We start from the raw sequence: 9,410 nt of genomic DNA on the forward strand, positions 1-9,410 counted from the left end.
GAATGGGTGTTCAGTTTTTTCAAATGCTTTTTCTGCATCTATTGAGAGGATTATATGGTTTTTGTCCTTGACTCTGTTAATATAGTGTATTACATTTATTGACTGAAGTATGTTGAACCATCCTTGCATCCTTGGAATAAATCTGATTTGGTGAGGATGTATGGTCTTCTTGATAACCCTCTGGATTCAGTTTGCTAGTATCTTATTAAGGATTTTTGCATCTATATTCATTAAAGAGATTGGCCTGTAGTTCTCTTTTTTAGTTGCATCTTTCCCTGGTTTGGGAATCAAAGTAATACTTGCTTCCAGGAATGAATTTGGAAGTATTGCTTCCCTTTCAATTTCACTGAACAGTTTAAAGAGTAGTGGCAGTAGTTCTCTAAATGTCTTGAAAATTTCAGCAGTGAATCCATCAGGACCTGGGATTTTCTTTGTTGGTAAACTTTTAATTACATTTTCAATTTCATTGACTGTAATTAGGGTGTTTAAAATGTTTTTATCTTCTTCATTCAACTTTGGTAAATCATATGTATCTAGAAATCTGTCCATTTCTTCTATGTTTTCCATTTTATTAGAGTACAGGTTCTCAAAGTAGGTATTGATGATCCTCCTCTGGATTTCTGTGGGATCTGTTGTGGCTTCCCCTTTTTCATTCCTAATTGCATGGATCTGAGCCTTTTCTTTCCTTTTTTTGATAAGGTTAGCTAAGGGTTTATCAGTTTTATTTATTCTTTCCAAAAACCAACTCTTCAATTCAGTTATTTTTTGTATCATTTTCTTAGTTTCCATTGCATTGATTTCTGCTCTAATCTTTGTAATTTCCTCTCTTTGCACAAGCTTCTAGCTTTTCTTGCTCTGCTTTTTCTAGGAGTCTAAGATTCACCATTAGGTTGTTTATTTGAGCTCACTCTGTTTTCCTAGTGTGGGCATTCAATGCCATGAATTTTCCATGTAGAACTGCTTTCATTGTGTCCCATAGATTCCTGTATGCTGTGTTGGCAATTTCATTTTTTTGTAAAAACTGTCTAATTTCTTCTTTAATTTCCTCTGTGACCCATTGATTGTTCAGGAGAGTGTTGTTCAATTTCCATTTGTTTGTGAAGTTTCTACAGTTTCTTATGCTATTGATCTCCAGCTTGATTGCACTATGATCTGATAATATACAGGGGTTAACTTCGATTCCTTTGCATTTATTCAAACCTGTTCTATGAGCTAGTATGTGGTCTAGCTTGGAGAATGACCCATGTGCAGCCGAAAAGAATGTATATTCTGATTTTGTGGGATGGAACACTCTATAGACATCTACTAAGTCCATATGTTCAAAAGCATGGCTCAGTTCTAGTATTTCATTGTTGATTTTTTTTTGCCGAAATGATCTGTCTATTTGTGATAGTGGGGTGTTTATGCCCCCCACTACAATTGTATTAGTGCTTATTTGATTTTTTTATGTTACTTAATATTTGTTTAATATAGTTGGCAGAATTAATATTTGGTGCATATATGTTTATGATTGTCATCTCTTCCTCTTGAATTGTTCCCTTTACAAGGATATAGTGGCCTTCTTCAACTCTTTTAATCAGTTTTGATTTGAAATTTACTTGTCTGCAAATAAGATGCTACCCCTGCTTTTTTCTGGGCTCCAGTCACGTGGAGAATTTTTTCCATCCTTTCACTTTTAGTCTGTGGGCTTCTTTTTGCACTAGGTGTGTTTTGCGTATACAACATATTGTTGGATTTTGCTTCTTAATCAATTCTGCCAGTCTATTTCTCTTGATTGGTGAGTTGATGCCATTGACATTGATGGTTATAAATGATATGTACTGACTTATTATTGTCATGTTATTGGTCTTTGGTTGACTCTTTTTACATTTTCGCCTTCTCCTTTTAGTTTCCTGCCTTGCCTATTTGATTTGGTCTGTTGGGCCTCATGGTCTTGTTACCTTCATTGTCTTTTTCTAGGATATTGTTTAGAATTGCTTGTAGTTCTCGTTTGGTATTCATGTAGTTTCTCAGGTGTTCTTTGTCCTAGAAGTATCTTATTTCCCCATCCATTTTTAAAGAGAGTTTTGCAGGCTACTTCAGTCTAGGTTGGAGGTTGTTTTCCTTTAGGACTTGAAATATCTCACTCCAGGCTCTCCTTGACCTGAGGGTTTGTGTTGAAAAGTCTGCTGTGATTCTGATGGGCTTTCCTTTGTATGTGATTTGTTTCTTTTCTCTTATTGCTTGTAGTATTTTGTTCTTCTGTTGGGTTTCTGGGATCTTGATTATTATATGTCTAGGTGTAGATTTTTTTTATCATGGCTAGTTGGGATCCTATATGCCTCACTTATCTGAATGTCAATTTCTTCCCCTCTGTTTGGGAAGTTTTCTGTCATTAATTCTGTGAACAGCTTTTATAAGTCATTTGCATTTTCTCCTGCTGCTTCATGTATTCCTATCAGTCTTATGTTATTTTTCTTTGCATCATCTAGGAGTTGTTGGATCAATTTCTCATGATCCCTTACTGTTTTTAAGAGACCTCTCTTTTCCTGGTCACTGACTGCAATCTTAACTTCTATATCTGAGATTCTATGTTTGCATTCTCTTATTCTGTTGTGTACACTTTCAATGGAGTGTTTAATCTCCTGGATATCTGAATCTGTTTTATGGATTCCATTTCTTTCCTATGTTGGGTGTTTATTTTTTCCATTTCTTTCTTATGCTGGGCCTTCATGGCTTCTATCATGGTCCTGAGCTCATCTATTTTTTTGTCAGTTTCTGCTCTAGAGTCTCGAATCATGACTTTCATTTTGCTCACTATCCCTATGGTTACCTGAGAAATTATTTCTGTTTTGAATTTTTCTAGAACCTGATTGATCTGTTTTGTTACTTCCTGTGCTATGAGTTCTGTGTGTCCTGGTGGTTCACTATCAGACTTTTCATCCTCCTTTGCCCTACTGTTTGCCATTGCTGAACTGGAAGTCTATATTTGTGCCTTGCTTAAGTGTTTTCTCACTTTTATTTTTGTTGTTGGATTGTCCTTGGTTTAATTCCTGGGTTATTGCTTAAATCTTCCTGATATAGTTGCACTTTAGCTTCTGAGTCTCTAATGACTCATAGACATTCTCATTTTCATAATATCACAGAAGACAACTCATTAAATCAATTGCAATCCTTTAGCCTAATTGTACAATCAGCAACACAATAAGACCAAGCACAACTTACAAATTGACCACTTGTGATAGTCATTAATCTATCACCATTAAAACATATGAATTAAATTAAAATCAAGAAACAGCCCAAAATATGTTTGCAGTGAATAAACTCTTCAATATAGCATCTTTACCATTTATCATGGGGGCTTAGACAGAGTTAGGATGAGAGGAGTAGATAAGTAAAAGAATTGGAGAAGGTTTCTAGTGAAGCCAGAGGACATAGAATAACCATACCATCTTTAGGAAGCTGCTAAAGTCAAAAGGGAAAAACAGAGTGCAAGAATAAGGACAAGAATATAACAACTTAATAGTAACAGGAGCTCAATTTCCTTTGAAACTATTAACCCTTGAGTGAAGTAAAATGAGAGAAGAAAAGAACATAAAGAAAAAATGATAAAAGAAGAAATCCAAGTTAGGGCAGGAACAGGAACAGAAAAGGAGATGCGAAATAATATAGTGGAGTAAGAGACTGATTTGGGGAAAGAGGACAGAAAAAAGAAAGAATTTGCAAAAGAAAAAGAAAAAGATAAAAACAAAGAAAAAAAATAATTTGAAGGGCTTCTTTCAGATTGTATCTCTGCTGTCATAATATACAACGTGTGCAGCCAAGAGCAGAACTAAGTCCTTTGATATCAGCTAGCTGAAGGCAGACCCCTGAGATTCAGACTGATTTCAGGCTGCAAGGCCCAAATTGAGTTCTCTGACCTCCTGCAGGGTTGAACTCTGCAAAGTTCTACTACAGGTTCCCTCTGCCCTTTCTTTGAAGATGTTCAAAGTCTGGAGCTCAGAAAAATGCCCTTTAAGACCATCTGTGCCTCTGCAGAGTGGATCCAAGGGTTGGCACACTCAGGAGGACTGAGAGTGGGGTGGGGGGCAAAGAAAGGGGGTGTTGTAGGGATGCCTGTGCAGCAAGCTAGTCCTCACTGATTAGGCCAGGCAGGCTGGAGGGAGAACAGATCTCAGAGCAGCTGTCCTGGACATCCACCTAAAAGAGATTTTTGACAGATTTGCTAAATTGGCATTTATAATTGGCATTGGCATTGGAGAGCCTTGACTATAGCAAGCCCTCCAAAGGTGGGAATGAAAGCTAGTTACCTCCCCATAAAATAAGCAATAAGCTAGGACACCCTAGGACAGAATACTTCAACTGGGAGAGGATGGCAAGCTGAAGTGAGATGAAGAGATCTGTGTGAGAATTCTAGCCCAGCTGCATCATGAAATAACAGATCACTTACAGGGTCTGGACACAGGACCAAAATGATCTCCCAAGTCCCATCCATTCATAAAATCCAATGAGTCTTTGGAAGGTCTGGGCCACTGCCACTGACTGTGCAATTGTGCTGAACTGAGGAGCCATGAGGCATGGTCTAGCCTAAAACATGTTTCAGGAGCCAGAATTTCATTACTGTTCCTGGGAGAGAGGTAAGAAATGTAACTACAAGGTAGCATTAGAGAATCAATAAGTGTAGGTAGGGTAGAGGCAGGTGCTGAGGATAGGAGACTATCATTTCATGCAGATGATGTGGGAGACAGCCCAGGCACTGGCCCTCTGGCTTAGGTGTCTGTTCCAATGGCCTGGAGCTAACCAATCAGAAACTCAAGGAAAGGGGTGCAATCTCAAGAATGGAGTCACCTCTCCCTCCCTCATAACAGGAAGGCTCTTTAGCAGCAGTGGATTCTGAGAGAGCTACATGGGTCAAGAGTATCCTGGACACAAGGCAATATCTTTGAGTCAGCACAAGAGCTAGCAAGGATGCCTCTTTTTACTTCCTCACCTACATCATGTTAGGTCTCAGTAAGTTCCAGCTTATTGCATTTGATACAAGGTTAAATTTTAAAACATTATCAAGAAATTTGTAAATATAAAGCAGATGCAAGATAAGCTTCTACAGCTTTGAAAGGCAAAGACCTGAGTACTGAGTGCTTGCTTACCTACGCAGACAGACCAGCTTTAATAACCTTATAAGTCATGGCCACATCCTTCTGGGGATAGTGCCTTTGGCAATAGGGAATTCCCACAACTACCTCAATCCAGCCTCCACACAAGATATTAACATTAATGCCTGTGTTGATATGATAAAGATATCACTAATAAGTTCCTGGTTTCAACACTGGGGGAAGTCCCAGGTACAGAACAAAGTTCAGTCACTTTACTTCCCTCTCTCATATTGCTTATCAAATACTCCTAGGCATCCATACCTACAGAAATCAGTCCATCACTAGTGAGCTTCAAAAAACTTCTAAACAGAAATCAAAGAACAGGCTCCTCAATGTAGTCAGAATTCTGCAAGACAGGACCAGGGGGAAGGAGCCAAACAGTTATTTTGTTCAATTGTGAAAGTAGCACTAATGTACTAATATGTATTTTCCATGAATAAGGACATGCCCAGACATGATAATGACACAGAATAAAAATCAGGAAACTGACTCACATGGGACTACAATCCTGGTAGCCGTTCAAGCTTTGCTAGTTGTATCAGTAATGCCCAGGACCCCACACTATGTTCAGTTCCAATATCTCATTAGTCCTCTTTAAACTGGAATATTTCCTCTGTCTCTCCTTGATTTTTTATGGCTTTGGCCCTTTTGAAGGTTAGTTTTGTCACCATTGTTTTGTAGAATGTTCCTCCATTTGAGTTCATTTATTGTTTTTTGTGAATAGATTCAGGGGTGCACTGGGGGCAGAAATGCCACAGACATGTTCTCCTTCAATTTCTTTGCTGGGCTGAGAGTACAGGTTGTCTGATGTCAGCTATGTGAACTTGGATCTCTCTGTTGAATTGCTTTCTGCCAAATCTTTCCATTATAAAATTGCTCATTTTCCACTCGTAGGTATGACATTGTTTGAGACTAAAAATGATGCCAATCCTCATCAAAATGTCACTCACTAGCTCTAATATCCTTAATGTTTCCAAGGATAGTGGACAAATGTGATTTTTTTAATTCCATCATTCTTTCTAAGTATATTAGTTGATGTTCTACAGTGAGGAAAAGCTTTGCCCTTTCTTCACTCATACATTTATTTATATTTATATCAGTACAGATTCATGGATCCTCTTTGGTTCAGAGGGATAGTCCACTATTATCTTACTGACTTTGTGGTCAAATTAGAGCAGATTTCAAAACTGACAGCCCCTTCAAGCTGCCACCTCTGTCCTTTCAACTTATCTCCATCATTCTTTTTGAATACTACCCAACTTTTCAGTACTATAAAATATTCCAGGCTCTTCCTGTAATTTCCCAGCCACACCCATGGAACCAGTCATTTTTCCAAAGAGTCCTGCAAGTGGGGAATAGAATTTGGAAACTAAGATCTGAATTTGTAGGAAAATGGATGTACTATGAGACCATAATGTTAAGTGAATAAATCAGAGAACTTTAAAAATCACATGATTTCTCTTATATAAAAAAAACAAAGATAAATGAAAGATAGATAATTGTAAACAGGGATACAGATATTTTGCAGATGAGAAAGGGAGGGAAGGAAAAAGGAAGTAAAAAGAATTCAGATGTGATATGTGTTATATACATGTACCAACTCCCCATGATGAATGTAATCATTATGTACTACAAACATATAAAAATAAAAGTTAATTTTTAAAAAAAAAAGAGACTAGATATGAGAACTAAGTCTACTTACAGATGATAGAGAGCTCCTGCTCTCAAGTCTCCTCTGTGGAGAGAACACCCACTGTATTAGTCAGCATTAGGATTGCTGTGATCAAGTACCTGAGAAAAACAACTGAAAGGAGGAAAGGTTTACTTTGGCTTATGGTTTCAGAGGTTTCTGTTCATGGTTACTTGGTTCTGCCATTTCTGAGCCTGGGGTGAAACAGAGCACAGTGGCAGAAGGGCATGGCAGAGGAATGCTGCTCACCTTGTGGCAGCCAGGAAGCAGAGAAATTTTTCCCCAAAAGAAAAAGCTGAAAACAAAATATATTCTTCAAACCCATGCCCCCAGTGATGGGTTTCATCCAATTAGGCTCCACAGCCTAAAAATTCCATTGAACTATGAACTTAATCCACAGAGCTGTGAACCATTGATGAAGTTAGAGGTCTCATGATCCAAACACTTCCCCAAAGCTCCACCTCTGACCATGCTGTACCAGCCACCAAGCCCCAAACACATGAGCCGGGGGGGTAATACAATATCCAAACCATAACACACACATACACACATGAACACACAAATACAAACACATGTATACACACAATACCCATACACACATGTTAATATACAGAATCTATTGTGATAGGGAGCAAAACAATGGTCACCTAGGGAATGGAATGATGAAAAGGGGTGTGAGAAAGCTACTACAGAGGAAACAGTTGCAAAGACACTTGTAGGCCAATGAAGATATTCATATATCAAGACCTAACACAGTGTCCATTTTAAATATGTACAGCTTATTGTATGTGAATTATGTTTTAATAAAGCTGGAAAGAAAATAGGAAACATTTGTTATTTGAAGAATGAAAGATCCTGAAGGAGTGCAGAGAGAACAAAACTATGCATAATAAAAGGTTGACATGTAAATTTGGTATGGTTTTGTCAGTGTTCTCCAGCCAAAGTCCACTGGGAAGACCTAAGTTGGTTTTATTGCCTACTGAGAAAGAACATCCAACATGAAAAAGCTGTGGGGGCTTTCCAGCAAGGAGTGTTAAGAAAAACTGGCTGTAGGTTTTAAGATTTTTATGTGTGACTTGAGAGAGGGTTTACAGAAGTAGGGGCTTCACCCTAGAAAATGGGGGCTGGCTGGGGATTTAGCTCTGTGGTGCTGCCACCTGCCTTTCAAAATGCAAGATCCTGAGTTCAATACCTGGTACCACAAAGAGAGAGAGAGAGAGAGAGAGAGAGAGAGAGAGAGAGAGAGAGAGGGAGGAAGAAAGATGGGGCAATTCTATAAGGCATCTCAATAAATTTAATCCTTACAGAAGGGACAACATTATAATTGGTCAATAAGCAAGTGGTCATCATTCCTTCCAGATAAAAGGGGCAGGTGTCAAGTATATTGTGTAAAGCACAAAATGTCTTTGCTTAGACACAAGTAAGAAGTGGCTTTCTTTGTCTCTGTGTAGTTGTGTCTACACAGAAAAATACCAGCACCACTGTAACTGACAGGCCAGCTTCTGAATATTGAGATTTTCTTCTCCCCTGTGTCCACTAGACCCAGAGCTTGTGGGGGGGGAGCTCCACATTCTAAAGAGACCCTAATGCAGAATTTGTTAGCACAACCCAAATATCAATCAACTGGCCTTTAGCCCATTACCCACTGGAGGATATAAAAGGAGATGCTTGAAGAGTGACAGGCAGAGAACAGAAGGATTCAGCAGAGCAAAGCATCTCAGCATTGTGGAGGACTGCTCATGGATGCAAGAGGTGCCTTTCCCTGCCCCTAATCTGTAAACCACAAAAACATTCAGAGAAAACTCTGAAGAGAAGAAAGAGTCTGACCAGCTCCCTGCGCTGAGACGGAGAGAAGGCCAGGCCTGGAACATTCTATGTGTTCACACAAGTCTGGGGAAGTGACCTCAGGACTCAGGACCAAGGAACACAACAGGTGCTAGGTGCTCTGAGCAAGATTGCTGGGAGCTAGGGGAGGGGTATCAAAAGTGGCTAGGCATTTGCACTGAGTCATTGATCACTGATACAATTCTTTTCTTTATATCCATCTATCCTAAGAAATAGAAAATACTGTCAAAGCAAAATGTCATCCTTTTTTTTTTTTTTTTACTGTGGATCCCAAGTTCCTGGAAGAGTGAGTTTAATAAATAAGCACAGGGTGAAGGCAGGGCAGGGACAAGGGGAAAAAATGAGAACTAAGACCTGTCATGTAAAGGTACAAGATCCCAAAAATGAATGTAACTGTATTGTATATCTAAAATGTACCAATAATCTTAATTTTAAAATAATAATAAATGAATAAGCACAGAATGAATAAGAACTTAATATATTATAAAAAGATTGTAGGCTTCCTCTTGAGTGGCAGGATGCACATAAATCTCTCATGTTGGTAAGCTCAGATTCATCACAGTGCCCAAGTCACAGTAAAACATTTAATTAGGGCTTATTGTCCTGAGTTAGGTGTCAGTAATTTTCCACAGCCATAAACATGTAGTCAGTGACAGATAAGTGGCACATAGGAATCTTTCAATATGATCAAATTAACAACTGAAGGACAAACAATGATGATTTTAAATTTTTTTTAATTGCTG

This window comes from Fukomys damarensis, unplaced genomic scaffold (genome assembly GCF_012274545.1).
Source record: "Fukomys damarensis isolate Sample0158 unplaced genomic scaffold, DMR_v1.0_HiC HiC_scaffold_16, whole genome shotgun sequence".
Classification (NCBI taxonomy): domain Eukaryota; kingdom Metazoa; phylum Chordata; class Mammalia; order Rodentia; family Bathyergidae; genus Fukomys; species Fukomys damarensis.